The 13,709-nt window shown below is 37.8% G+C and overlaps 1 protein-coding gene across 3 annotated transcripts in view; it reads right to left on the reverse strand.

Moving 5' to 3' along the window:
• Positions 1 to 13,709, reverse strand: part of PLCB1 (phospholipase C beta 1) — a 704,439-nt gene that overhangs the window by 405,148 nt on the left and 285,582 nt on the right. The window lies entirely within an intron of this gene.

Raw genomic sequence — 13,709 nt, forward strand, 5'->3', positions numbered from 1 at the left:
CTTAGGCTTTGTGATAGCCAACCCCCTGGTGCAACGGACATTGTAGTTCATTTCTGGGATTATGCTCATAACAAATATAGCAGTTACATATTCCTAGGGAGTATCTTAGTTTGGCTTCTTCTCAAAACAGCACCTTAGACAAAGACATGAGTGCAGGAAGTTTATTTGGGAGGTGATCCCAGAAGCAGAAAAGAGGAATGTGGACAACAAGATAAGGAAGGAAGAGTTACTAATAAAGGATACACAAATAAGTTTGTTAGTACTTTGCATTGAATGAGGGCTAACTCTTGCGAGGGGCATTCTGAGAAACCTTGTCTCAGAACTGTTCTTCCAGGAAATAACGAGGCCGTGTGTTTGCCCAGAACCCCCACCCCCCATCATTCCATTGAGTTGAGGGCTGTCCCTTGAGGATGTTAACTCCCCTGTATTCTATGCTACACCTGCCCATGGAGTGTTCTTCCAGTTTCTCTCCCACATGAACTTGAAGCGAGGTTCTGGCAGCATGCACTGAACTGTCTATCACCAACACTATGAAATCTGGTGGGCCAAGGGGATGTCCTATGTGGTGAATCACTCATGTATGCTTTAGGGAAGCAGGATGATATAGTTGCTGGGAGAGTATTTGTTAGTGTCACCTTCATGACATTACTTTAGATCCACAATCCTCAGTTTCCTCGTCCATAAAATGGTGAGAATAATAGAATCCATAATGCATATAAAATGCCTGATAGAGAACCTGGCATATGATAAGCATTCAGTAAAAATAAATTGTTTTCATTTTCCTAAGTAAACATTTTTAAACATCTTTTTTATCACTGGCAATGCTCACCAAACCAAAGAAATATATCCAATTTCTGTTAGTCTTTTCATTGAATTTTCATTTAAGAATATTCTTTTCCCCTTCTCACTTAGGTGGCATTTGGAATAGCCAACTGATGCATTGTGAGATGTCACAGGCACTGGTATTGCTGTGCTCAGGGAATCAGAAAATGCCAGGACTGGAAGGGGCCTCCAAGTTCGTCCCATTCAATCGGCTGGGCCATGCCTTTCGGCAGATTTTGTTTCAGCAATTTTATTTCTTAACTAGAAGCCACCTGTTGACCTCAAACAACTGAGACTCATTTGAGTGAGATGATTTCTTTACTTTGTTGCCACCACCACTCATACAGACAGTTAAAATCCAGACAAGGGAGGAAAGTGAAGTTTGAAAAGCTAACATCATCCCTCCAAAAAAGAGAAAAAAAAAAGTGGTCAGTAGAAAGTATGCTCATTTTTCAAAAATGAATAATCCCTGAGATATTACATTGACATTTTCTCCAAATTTGCTCAGAAATGGTAGACGTTGCTATTTCCATCCCAGTAGGAGCTCTGATGTCGGAACAAGTTTTTATAAGACAGGGTATTCACAGTCTTGGGCACACTATTTGTCTTCAGTGGCGCCCTAACACAGCAATTACTCTGCCAGCTCAGACTTCTTCCGCTGCCTTCTAAACATAACACATCCACAGATTTACTTAGAAGTATGTCAGCCACTTTTCCACACAAAGGCTCTGCTCCCACCAAACCATGGCATGTGCTGAGTATCTTTGAAAAGCTGTAATTATCAACTACCAGTGGTGCAATCAGAGGTAGGCACAAGACTGATGTGTGCTCAACATTTCCAGAACCTACTCAATTAGGGTAAAAATACCTACCTGGCAGAGCCAAAAGAAAAACACAAATACTGTGAGTTTTCTTGCCCTGCACAATGCATTTTTCATTCTGGTCAAGAAAAGGAATCCCTTTTAAGGGAAATTTTGTCCAGTTAGTAAGCTCCTATCCCCAAAGCACAGTTTCTTAAAGACATCTGCAAAGCTGGTGACATAGAAACCATTGTGTGCCACCTAAAATGTCTCTGGCAGGCAAAACTATCTGAATGGGGAAATATAGGTGGGATTGTCAATATCAACTTGGGACAACATGTCTCAGGGCTAGTGCCAAAGGGCTGATTTGAAAAAGGCCAACCATGAACACAAACAAAGGTTGCAGCCATTTTCCGGATATTCTGTCCAACATACACATAGAGTCCCAAAGGGAAATTAAAGGTCATTTTGTCACCTTTCCCTCTTCCTGCCCCTCCCCCACTCCAACACTCATTGCAGGAGTTCCTGCTAAATCATATACCACATAACAATTATCTAACTTTTGTTGACAAATGACTTAAAAACACATTGCTCATTAGCTTGTTTCCTTGTTGGACATCTAGAAACTAGAAAGGTATTTCTGATATTGGGCCAAATTATATATCCCTATGATTTCCACTGAGAGTTTCCTTCTGACTCCCTAGGGCAATTCTCTTTTCTACTGGACAAGCTTTCACATTTTTAAAGACTACTCTCTTCTTCACACATCTTCTCTCCCACAAACTAAATTGTCCCCAGTTTCCTGGACTGTTACTCATGTAACTTGTTTTCCAGACCAGTCACACCCTAGTGAGTAGTATTCAAGGTATTGTTTGTACAGTATTTGAAATGTGCTGGGCATCCCTTTCTGTACATTCAATGAATATCCACAAAGTCTCAGGAACCTCAGTTCAGAGAAGAGGAATATGAGGTATGTAGCTGGCCCAAATTTCGCAGCTAATAAGGAGCTGAGAGTCAAGTCCAGGCCACTAATACTCAGCACTCAACACCCTGTGCTAGGAACCACTTGCCACACAGGTCTCTTGCTTGTTTACTTGTTCATGGTAGTGCCCCAAACTGGAAACATGGCTCTAGATGAGGTCTGATTGACACAGAGTATAGCTGGTCTTTGATCCTTTTAATGGTGTCTAAAATGTAATGGATATTTCTAAGTAGCCAAATCACAATGTTGCATCACACTAAACTTATGATTTTAAAAAATCACGCAGGGAATGTACATCCCTACATGCATATTGTGGTTTGTATGCAATTTCAAGAAAACTCCAATTCTATATATCCAGGATTCCAGATCATTAAGGCCTTTTTGAATCTTGATGGTATTATTCAATGAATTAACTACATCTCCAAATTGTGCATAGCATAGAATTTGAAAATAACATCTTCTAAGATGGCTTCATGGAATTTCTTGATCAGAAAGAGAAGAAGGATATAATACTGAGACATAATGCATCATAAACACTCATTCATTGGGGATGGCCATAGACAGACACTAATTTGACTAAATAACCTCCTCATACAGACTTTTATTGCTCACTTTGTTCTTCTATAATTGTTCCCCAAATGGAGGACTTAAAAATCCTGTATCAGTCATGGTCCCAGCCCCACTCCATCCTTTCTAAAATTCAAATCATATATATTGGGCACAGAGACTTTAATGAAAGGAGAACTCCGAGATTTAGGCAGGTTAGAGGAAGCGACAAGGGAAGCTGGTGCACCCAGTATTAGCCACTGGGGAGCTATCATTACCCCTAAGCCTGGGAAGATGGGGTGAAGTGGAAAGTAGGAGTGTGATGGGAATAGAATCCCTGTAACTGGTGAGAGTTGCAGCCGTAAAAAAGGGGCTGCCTGTTGGGAGCCACTGCCAGAAATGTGGTGCTGAAGAAGAGGGGGTGGAAGATAAACACCCCACATCTCTTTCCCCCTGCCCTCCAATAGCCTGATAGTGCCTCCCATTGGCCAAATTCACACTGTCCATGAGCGTCACCTTCCTAGGGCAAAGGTGGAAACTGGATAGGAGTGGGAAGTGACATGGGCAGCAAATAGAGCAAAATAAGCATATATTCCTTCTGTGGCTTGGCTAATGGTTAATAGGTTTTTTGCCAATTTCTTTTCCACACTGGTAAATGTTATTTTTAAATTCATACTGAATGGTATACTGTTCCATTGCTATATAAAAATCAGGGGTCTTGGTGAGCCTGGGTGGCTCAGTACGTTAGCATCCAACTCTTATGGCTCAGATCATGATCTCACTGTTTGTGAGATCGAGCCCCATGTAGGGCTCTGTGCTGACAGTGCGGAGCCTGCTTGGGATTCTCTCTTTCTCTCCCTCTCTGCCTCTCCTCTGCTTTCTCTCTCTGTCTCTGTCAAAATAAATGAATAAACTTAAAAAATAATAATAATAAAAAATAAAAATCAAGGGTCTTATCTTATCAAGATGGCTGGGTTTCCATACCAGTCAACAATTTTTTTTTTTTTTTTTTTAGAAAAATACAGCCCAAGCCAGGCCCAAAATCAAGTGCCATTTGCACTGAATTTCACAATATACTTTTATAATCAAAATGTCAAATGCAATTTCCTCAACTTTCCAGAAAACTGGGTTTTACTGAGGCTTTCTGATTTGTAGTAGTGTTCAGAAGAATAATAATGACTCAGTGGTTATTTCATAATTAAATAGTATTATCCTTGGTTTTCATGCTTGAATGTTTCACTGGTTTCTACAGCATGGGAAAAATACTTCAATCTCTTTCACTTTATCAATAAAATCAAGAAGAACTGAATAGATGGTATTATAAATCTAGATAATTTATGTCATGAAAAATCTATCTGAATTGCTTGCAAAAAAGATAATTTTGGTTTGGGGCTTTCACTAAACTTTTAGTGTAAATATTCATTCAACTGGGCTTTAAATTTTTAAAGATCATGGGGCGCCTGGGTGGCTCAGTTTGTTGAGCAACCAACTTTGGCTCAGGTCATGATCTCGTGGTTTGTGAGTTCGAGCCCCGTGTCGGGCTCTGTGCTGACAGCTCAGCAGATTCTGTGTCTACTTCAGATTCTGTGTCTCCCCCTCTCTCTGCCCCTCCCCTGCTCATGCTCTCTCTCTCTCTCTCTCAATAATAAATAAATGTTAAGAAATTTTTTTTTAATTTTTAAAGATCAGGAAAATTCTTTTAAAGATAAAGAGATAAAATGAAGTACTTAAAACATATACAGAGTTTCTAGAAGATTTTCAAAATAAAAATAAAAAATGACCACAGAATCATTAAAACATGGTATATACACACCTACACACACAAACAGAAGGCATTTGGTTATTTTCTTTATATAAATATTCTAGATTCAATTATACTCAGCATGTCTTCTCCTGTTTTCTTTTATGTGAAATCAGAACTAGAACAAAGTGTATTTCTTGAAAACCAAACTCTTATTCCCCATATTTATTTATCTTGATACAAGGCTTCTTTATATTAATTATATGACAGTTCCATGGTAAGGTGCTGTATTGTGATTGCTCATTTAACCCTCCTTTACTGATGTTTAAACTGGCTTAAGGAAATTTGCCAATAAAAGATGCTTCACAATTGAGCAAGCAGCTGGATGATCATTCTTCCTAAAGACAGTCTGAAGAGGATCCTATTTCCTCCCCCTCCCTCATCTCCCCACAGGACTTCTTCTCCTGGAAGCATGAATTATTTTATTTTATTTTATTTTATTTTATTTTATTTTTTTAAATTTTTAACATTTATTTATTTTTGAGACAGAGAGAGACAGAGCATGAACAGGGGAGGGTCAGAGAGAGGGAGACACAGAATGTGAAACAGGCTCCAGGCTCTGAGCTGTCAGCACAGAGCCCAACGCGGGGCTTGAACTCACGGACCGCGAGATCATGACCTGAGCCGAAGTCGGACGCTTAACCGACTGAGCCACCCAGGCGCCTCAGCATGAATAATTTTAGAGATATCTTCTATTGCGATCAGTCATTGCTCTTGTTCCATATCTGCCTGGTTCAATGGTAAGCAGTGTTTCATTCAGTCCCTAGTGTTCATGCAAAACTATCTGTATTTAGAATAAATATTGTCATTCAGCAAACTTCCAGAATAAGTAATATTTATTTCCTATTGATGTGAGTTGGAATTACAATGATCAAATTTCTTTTTTTGTGATCAGATTATCTTACAACTAGTACACTGCAAGGTATCAAAGCCTTGGTTGGAAAGTGCATTCAAAGCAATTCTTTCTTATAGAAAATCACTCTACCTTTCAGAACTTCATATCATATTCAGGAAGCCTTTGGCTGATGGCCTTTTTTTTAATCAGCCTCTTCTGTAAATATCCTATTATGATCTACAAGTTTGAAACTGATTTTAAATTTAACTATAACCATGTAAGTCTTGACTTATTTTTTATTAAAGAGAATCATACAAGCGAACTGATCACTCAAATTCTGTATAGCTAAACATAGATGCTTGATGTCAGCAAAGAATTGATACTGCTTTAGTTGAAATAACACTAGTTAGAAACAATGACTTCACTATAACTGTAGACAATACTAAAAATTGGAACACTGTCAAGAAATGCACCTACTTACTTGCAGGGACATAACTAGATTTCTTATGATGACATTTTTTGGAAAAAAATATTCTATTGAAAGACAGCAATAACGTTTCTTGAAATTGTTCTACAAGTCTCTCTATTGTAAAATAGTGAGGTGGGTTAATTTCTTAGCTCTGTGTCAGCTGTAATATACAAACATTCCAGAAATATGGAAACATGAGTAAGCACCAAAAAGACAAATATTTTAGTGGTTGAAAGATGTGTGATGGAATAACATATAGCAATCAATTTCTGCAGCAAGTCCAGGAAACATCAAGAATCACTGCTCTGAGTTTCCCTTCTCCTTTCAGTTTTGTAGCTATAAATGTTATGCAGTTTTCTTAGACAAAAATGTGAATAAAAAAGTTGAAAGGTGTTTGAAGAATAAAAGCATAACAATATAAAGAATACATCCTCATTTCCCATCACCCATATCACTAGTAGCTACAGGATTCACAAATATTTAAATCTTTTTTTTTTTTTGCCATCAGAATATTGGTTAACATAAAATGATTTTTCAGCCTTAGAGATATGTTTTCCAGCCACTGATGGACTGCTGGCGTTCAAGCTACAAGTTATTTATATCTAAACACAACTAGTTTCAATCATCCCATTTATGGTTACTTTGATGTATTCAACTTATATTCCAAATGCTCTTATGAAAGAAGTTCTGAATATGTGAAATTCTATTATTTAGGAATCTTATTATTACTTTAGTTCAACATTCTTTGAAACTAACAATCTCTTAAGTGACTCACTCCTATGCACTTAAGAAGATAATATATATGCAACCACAAATAAGCCTGCAAACCTATAAGATATTATTAATTAAAATAAAATAGAAAGTAAAGGTGATTATAGCTTCAAAAGAGGACACAAGATGATTTTAGTCAGAGGGAAAAATTTTTTTTTCATTAAATTCAAGTTAGTTAACATATCTTGTAGTATTGGTTTCAGGGGTAGAACCCCATGATCCATCACTTACATATAACACTCAGTGCTCATCCCAAGTCTCCTCCTTAATGCTCATCATCATTTAGCCCATTCGCCCACCCACCTCCCCTCCCGCAACCCTCAGTTTGTTCTCTGTAGTCAAAGGAAATTTTTAAAAATTTAAGAATTTGGCACATGATAAGAGGAGTTTTCTAGGCCTGTAAAAAGATCAATAATCTAGAAAATAAATTTAAATCTAATGAATCAAAAGAAGGGAGAAAAAAGGTTTAAATCAAATACAAGGCAGAATTTAGAAAATACACTAGATGAAGGTTAATATTAGAGATGATCCAAGTTTTAGTGACAGATCTGCTATCCACATATCATCCAAATAGCATCCATCCAAATACCTAAATGTCATGGATCTAAATATCCAAATACCACACAACTTTAAAGAGTGATATATGCCCATCCGGGATGTTGTCTGAATAGTATGAGCCATATAAGCCTTCAAAAAAAATTTGACAGAAAATCCAGCTCCCTTGGTTAAGTATCTGAATATTTCTATAACTCAGTTTTTCTCATGAAATAGTAACAGTATATGCTACTTTTATTTATTGATTTTAGAGAAAAAAATACATCCTGCCACCTTTTGAAGCCTTTAAAAGAAGTTTCTTCTTAAGATATTTTTTAAAAGGGACCAAGAAATGAATTTCTTAGTCATAAGAAACACTTCAGTGTGCTAATGCCTACTAGATGCCTCACAGCTTGGCATCTTTACGACAACTACTTCAGGCACTGACCCTGAACCCTGTGGATGGAAAAGATAGAGGAAATCAGCAATTTGCTCTGTTGACTGTGAAATCATTTGCTCACTCTTGCCAAAATATTTACTGAATGCCAACTTTGCACAAAGCACTGGGGATACAAAAGTAGATTAAGGGAACCCTACAGTGTAGAAGTCTCTCAAGAGATGCTTAAAAATAACTGCAAACAGGAGGATTCTGAGAAGACAGCCTTCTGAGAGCATATTCCTGACCCTCTTTTCCTCTCAATTCCATTTCCAGAGTAAAGTCAACAACACAAGGGCAAAAGGCAGTGCCTGGAGGTCACATGCTATGCCAGGTGTGCTGTCCATGGCCAAGGAAGAGCAAATGTGTGGCTTCCCTTATCTTGTGGTCTGGTGAGACAGTGGCCATGAGAGTCAGGTGAGATAGCCAGTGCCCAGTTATTAAGGAGAGAGTCTTCCTGTAGCTTAGGATGAAGACAGAATTGTGTAGCCATGTCCAGAAGGAGAGCAAAGACCTGGGTCCCAGGAAACCCTTGGGCAAGGGACTGCACCTGTCCAGTTGCTGTACAGAAGCTATAGAGAGGAACACTATCCGGCAGACCCCAGAGTACCTGGCCAGGGGATGTAGTCATTGATTGCTGAAGCACTCTAGACTTTGTGGCCAGGAGAAAAGTAAGGCTTTATATCCAAAGATGCCTGAGAACCTTGTTTTCTTATTGACTTGTGAGAGCCACTTGTATGTTAGGGATGACATGTATTTAATTTCTTTCTGATATACCTTGTGTTTTCTTCCAACCCGTAACTTGTCTTTTACCTTTGTCAATTTTGTCTTATGCCAGACATTTAACAGTGCTAAGTAGACAATCTGTCTCTGTTTTCCTTTCTGGTTTCTGGGTTTTGTCTCATGTCTAGAAATGTCTTCTCCCACTCCGCTGTTATAAAAAATATTTTTCACATAGTCTGGTAATTTTGGATTTCCATCAGAGTTTTAGATATTTATTCCATCTGGAGCTTATTTATTTATATAGTGTGATATAAGGTGACAAAATTACTCACAATACATATGAATATCCATTGTCCCCAAACTCTTACAGTGGACACCATTTCCTGATTAATTGGAAATGTCACTTATACCTGATGTTTAATTACCAACAATAAACATATATGAAATAATGTATAAACATATGAAATAAATACAAAAACATATAAAATAAAAATTACATAGATAATATAAAGACATAAAATATACTAATAAAATAATTATGTAAACATATAAAATAAGCATAATAAATAAGATATAATCATAAATATATAAATATATTCACATATATTTATTCATGTTTGAGGGAATTATGCCTCATCATGGTATCATCTCTAAGAAGATGTATTCTCAGTATCACTTATTGGCAACTTTTTTCTTTTCTTCAATCTTCAAAAGCTACAGTGATGTTTATGAGCCTCACTAAGTTTTCAAAGATTTCTTCTAATACCTAATAACTTTGTAATTAGTAATTTTACCTGACATTCCCCTGAGAGCCCCCAGAGCCCAGTAAAAGTGGCATTTTAACATCAAATAGGGTATTTTTCTTTGCCACTCTTGTGGACCCTGCCAGTGCTAACATGCACACATTTTTGTCAGCCATCTTGGTTTAGAAATGTTCATAATAAGGGGCGCCTGGGTGGCGCAGTCGGTTAAGCGTCCGACTTCAGCCAGGTCACGATCTCGCGGTCCGTGAGTTCGAGCCCCGCGTCAGGCTCTGGGCTGATGGCTCGGAGCCTGGACCCTGTTTCCGATTCTGTGTCTCCCTCTCTCTCTGCCCCTTCCCCGTTCATGCTCTGTCTCTCTCTGTCCCAAAAAAATAAATAAACGTTGAAAAAAAAATTAAAAAAAAAAAAAAAAAAAAAAAGAAATGTTCATAATAATACAAAACACTGGTAGAAGTAGACACCACACCAGAGAGAACAAACCAATGTTGAAAACAACAGGCTGTTACTCTGTTATGCTGCATGATCGGCTATTTGAGAAATACACATTAACTACATTGCTCAGTACTACTATAAGATTTGTGTTCATGTGTTTGTACATAGTTTAATAGAAAAAATTCTCTTTTTTTAAAGTTTATGTATTTATTTTTGAGGGAAAGACAGATAGAAAGCATGTAAACAGGTGGGGTAGGAGCAGAGAGAGAGAGGGAGAGAGAGAATCCTAAGCAGGCTCTGCACTGTTAGCATAGAGCCCAACATCTGGGCTCAATCTCATGAACCGTGAGATCAAAGCGTGAGCTTAAATCAAGAATCAGATGCTTAACTGACTGAGCAACCCAGACACTCCCTGAAAACATTTGTAAAACAACAGCAGTATAGTGAAGGCTGCATTTCATGCAGCCATTTTAAACAAGTTATGTCTATCTGAGCAGTTTCTAATGTCTTCTCTTCCACTAATCTGATTATCTATTCTTGTTTCTAGTAGATGATATTTTAGTAAACACGTGTTTTAAAATTTTCTTTTTTCTAGCCCAAACTCCCTCTACTTTGGTGGGGATGATTCTAAATTTGTTTCCCAACTTCCACCCCAGGAAAACTTCCTTTTTTTCGAGGGTAGGTGTTCTCAGTAAAGGAAACTTTTCATCCATTTCCCCCCACCCCCTTTTTTTCCTGGAAACAGAACTCCAGTCCACAAGACACTGATAGACGGACTGTGCTCTTGGCTATCAGAATGGGCATGAATTCCAGGTGTGGGATACCTGAGCATCAAAGCCCATGGCCACAGTGACTAGGTCAAGTGTTGGCCCACGAAATAAGTTGGTCCAATGAAAGGTACACCAGGGGTTTTGCTGGAGCAAATGGAACCAGACATCCTTCTTGGATTTGGAGCCAGAAGAATGAAACCCTACAGTCAGGATGGGGGGTGGTTTACATGGAGTGGGGAGCTAACAGATACTAAGATCCATTAAATGATGGGGAGGAAGGGGGAAGAAAAGAGGGAGAGAAGGAACAAGAGCATTTTTAGGTGATAACATTTCTTAAATTAAAAATCTCTTTCCATGTAGTGACAATGTAAAAGTATTACTTTTACATGTTTGCCTGTTTGTTTTACTGAAGACAAAATGAGATTTCTATATTTACTGAAGCAGAAATAGTCATTGCTCTAAAGTTAATGTATGAACACACATATTCAATATTTTTAATGATGGAACTTTCCAAAGAAGCAAGGAACATATCATTGTCTTCCGCATGTGGAGAGGAAATTTAGCACATCACCTAGCATTATTCTAACTTACCCTTAGAGGTACTTGAAATCTCATTATAGTTCATCTTTCCACTTGGAGGTTAGTCAGCCACAATGATGGTATTTCAAAAAGTACTTAAACTAGTCACAGCTTCCTTGGAAAACTACTTGGCTTTTTAGTTTATCTAACAAGGGGAAATGAGCTATTATCATTAAATTAAATCCAAAAGCTTGCCTGTGAGAAATGGAGCCACAGGAATAAGAATGGAAAATGGTGGCACTGGTTATCATGTCGAGATTACAACTGATGTTTCCCCAGGCACAAATATTAGATTTCTACTGCTGTGTAATAAATTTTCAGAAATCTAGTAGCTTACAACACACATTATCTCACTGCTTCAAAGGGTTAGACATCTGAGCATGGCCTCCCTGAGTCCTCTGTCAGCGGCTCATAAGGCTGCAATTAAGGTGTCAGCCAGATTGTGTTATCATCTGGAGACTTGGTTGGGAGATAACCCTCTACTAAGATTATTCAAGTTGTTGGCTAAATTCAATTTCTTGAGGTGTATGACCGAGGACCCTGGCTTTTTTCTGGCTGCCTTTGATACCAGAGGCTGCCTGCAATTCTTAGAACCTACCACATTTCCTTACCATATGGGCTCCTCCAACATAGCCACTAACTTTATCAAGTCTGTGAAGACAGTATATCACTTTAGGAAGGACCCAGTCTACACTTTTTTAAGGGCTTCCACCTCCTTAAGTCAGACCAACCTAAGATGACCTCTCTTCTGACTCCCTCAAAATCAATGGACTTGAGGCTTTAATTATGTCTGCAAAATCCCATTCACCTTTGTCAGATTCTATTAGTTTGAAGTCCTAGATTTTTCCCACATTCAAGGAGAGAGGATTATAGAGGGCATGGACACCAGGGGTTGGGGGTCACGGGGCCATCTCAGAATTCTGTCTACCACATCCATGTTCCATAATTTTATAAGACAAGGGCAAACTCTGCCTTAATGTTTTATAGTATATCTACATAAAAACTAAGAAGTATAGCGAAGAGTGATGAATTCAATCACTGGGTAGCTTGTAAGTATAAAGCCAAATTTCATCCCCAATGGGTAACTTTGTAGCTCAATTCATTTTAGCAGGTATTCTATTATAACCATGTTACTTGCCACATAATCATGGGCTATGGCTACATAACAAGGTCTTAGTGCAATGTGTAGACTTTTGTTAGAACATTTGTATGGCTAATGGTCTATGCATATGAGAGGCTATGTGGTAGACTGAAAGAATGCACTCTTTGGAGTCCTCAGAGCATCAGTTTGAACGTACCTTCCACTAAAGCAGATCCTGTCTCAGGAAATCCATTTCTTGAAGTGGGGGAAGCTGTCCCTTTACCTCTGCAGTATTAGGATAAGACAGTGCAATAGATGAAAATATTGGTTAAGGGTCTGGGCTGTGGAGCAAGGTAGACTTATGTCTGGCTCTTACTGTACGTTGTGTGACCACGGGCAATTTATATAATCTCTCTAGACCTCAATATTCATTTCTGTTTCATAACATTAATAACTGTTTCTTGTTCCTGGTATTGTTGAAATGTTCAGTACAGTGCTTGGCATATAGAAATGAGTTGCTTATGAGTAAATATTAGTTTTAATATTTTTAATTTATGTAAACTGCCTGGCACAATAATTTATTGAAGAAATATTCCTTGAGCATCTGATATGTTCCAAGCACTGTCTTAGGAATGGAGATAAAACAGTGAATGAGAAAGGAACTATCATCTTCCTGATCTTACATGTTCATATACATAATAGATATTATTATTATTATTATTATTATTATTATTATATAATTGTGCCCTCTGCCTTATGCTAGCATCATTAAAGGTAGACACTATGTCTTATTTTTCTGTGAAACCTGCCTAGTATGTTGGACACATGTAGGCATTCAGTAAAGGTTTATATGAATGAAAACATGAAAAATAACAAGATAGAGACCATGACTTCAAAAATGTTTCAATTCCAGAAGAAAGAACAGATATAAATAACTGGAATGAATACAGGAATTAATCATTTGTCAACTAACTTCATGCTTCATTCTAAAAAGTAGTACATACATATCTAATGTGTTTTTTAGTTTAAGGATAGCATATTAAATTCATATGAATGAGAAAGAAATAAACATATTAGTCACAAAAACTAGTAGTTACTGTGATTGAAAATCACCTTGTAATAATCTGTAATAAGGGCAAAAACAAGAATATGATGGGTTGACTGATATGTATTTTCCAGTAGAAAGAAGTGTACCATTCTTTCAGAGAAACAGCTTATCCCCTGGTGCTACCCATGACAATTCTAGATGACATACTGTTAGAATCAAATACTTTCAGCATTTACGTACAAACAGCCTTCATTCACACCACTCCCAGGGCAACTAGCAGTGGAACATTATCAGATGGATACAACCATGATCGCCT

The sequence above is a fragment of the Puma concolor genome, chromosome A3 (assembly GCF_028749965.1).
Source record: "Puma concolor isolate L17-30 chromosome A3, mPumCon1.1.hap2, whole genome shotgun sequence".
Classification (NCBI taxonomy): Eukaryota; Metazoa; Chordata; class Mammalia; order Carnivora; family Felidae; genus Puma; species Puma concolor.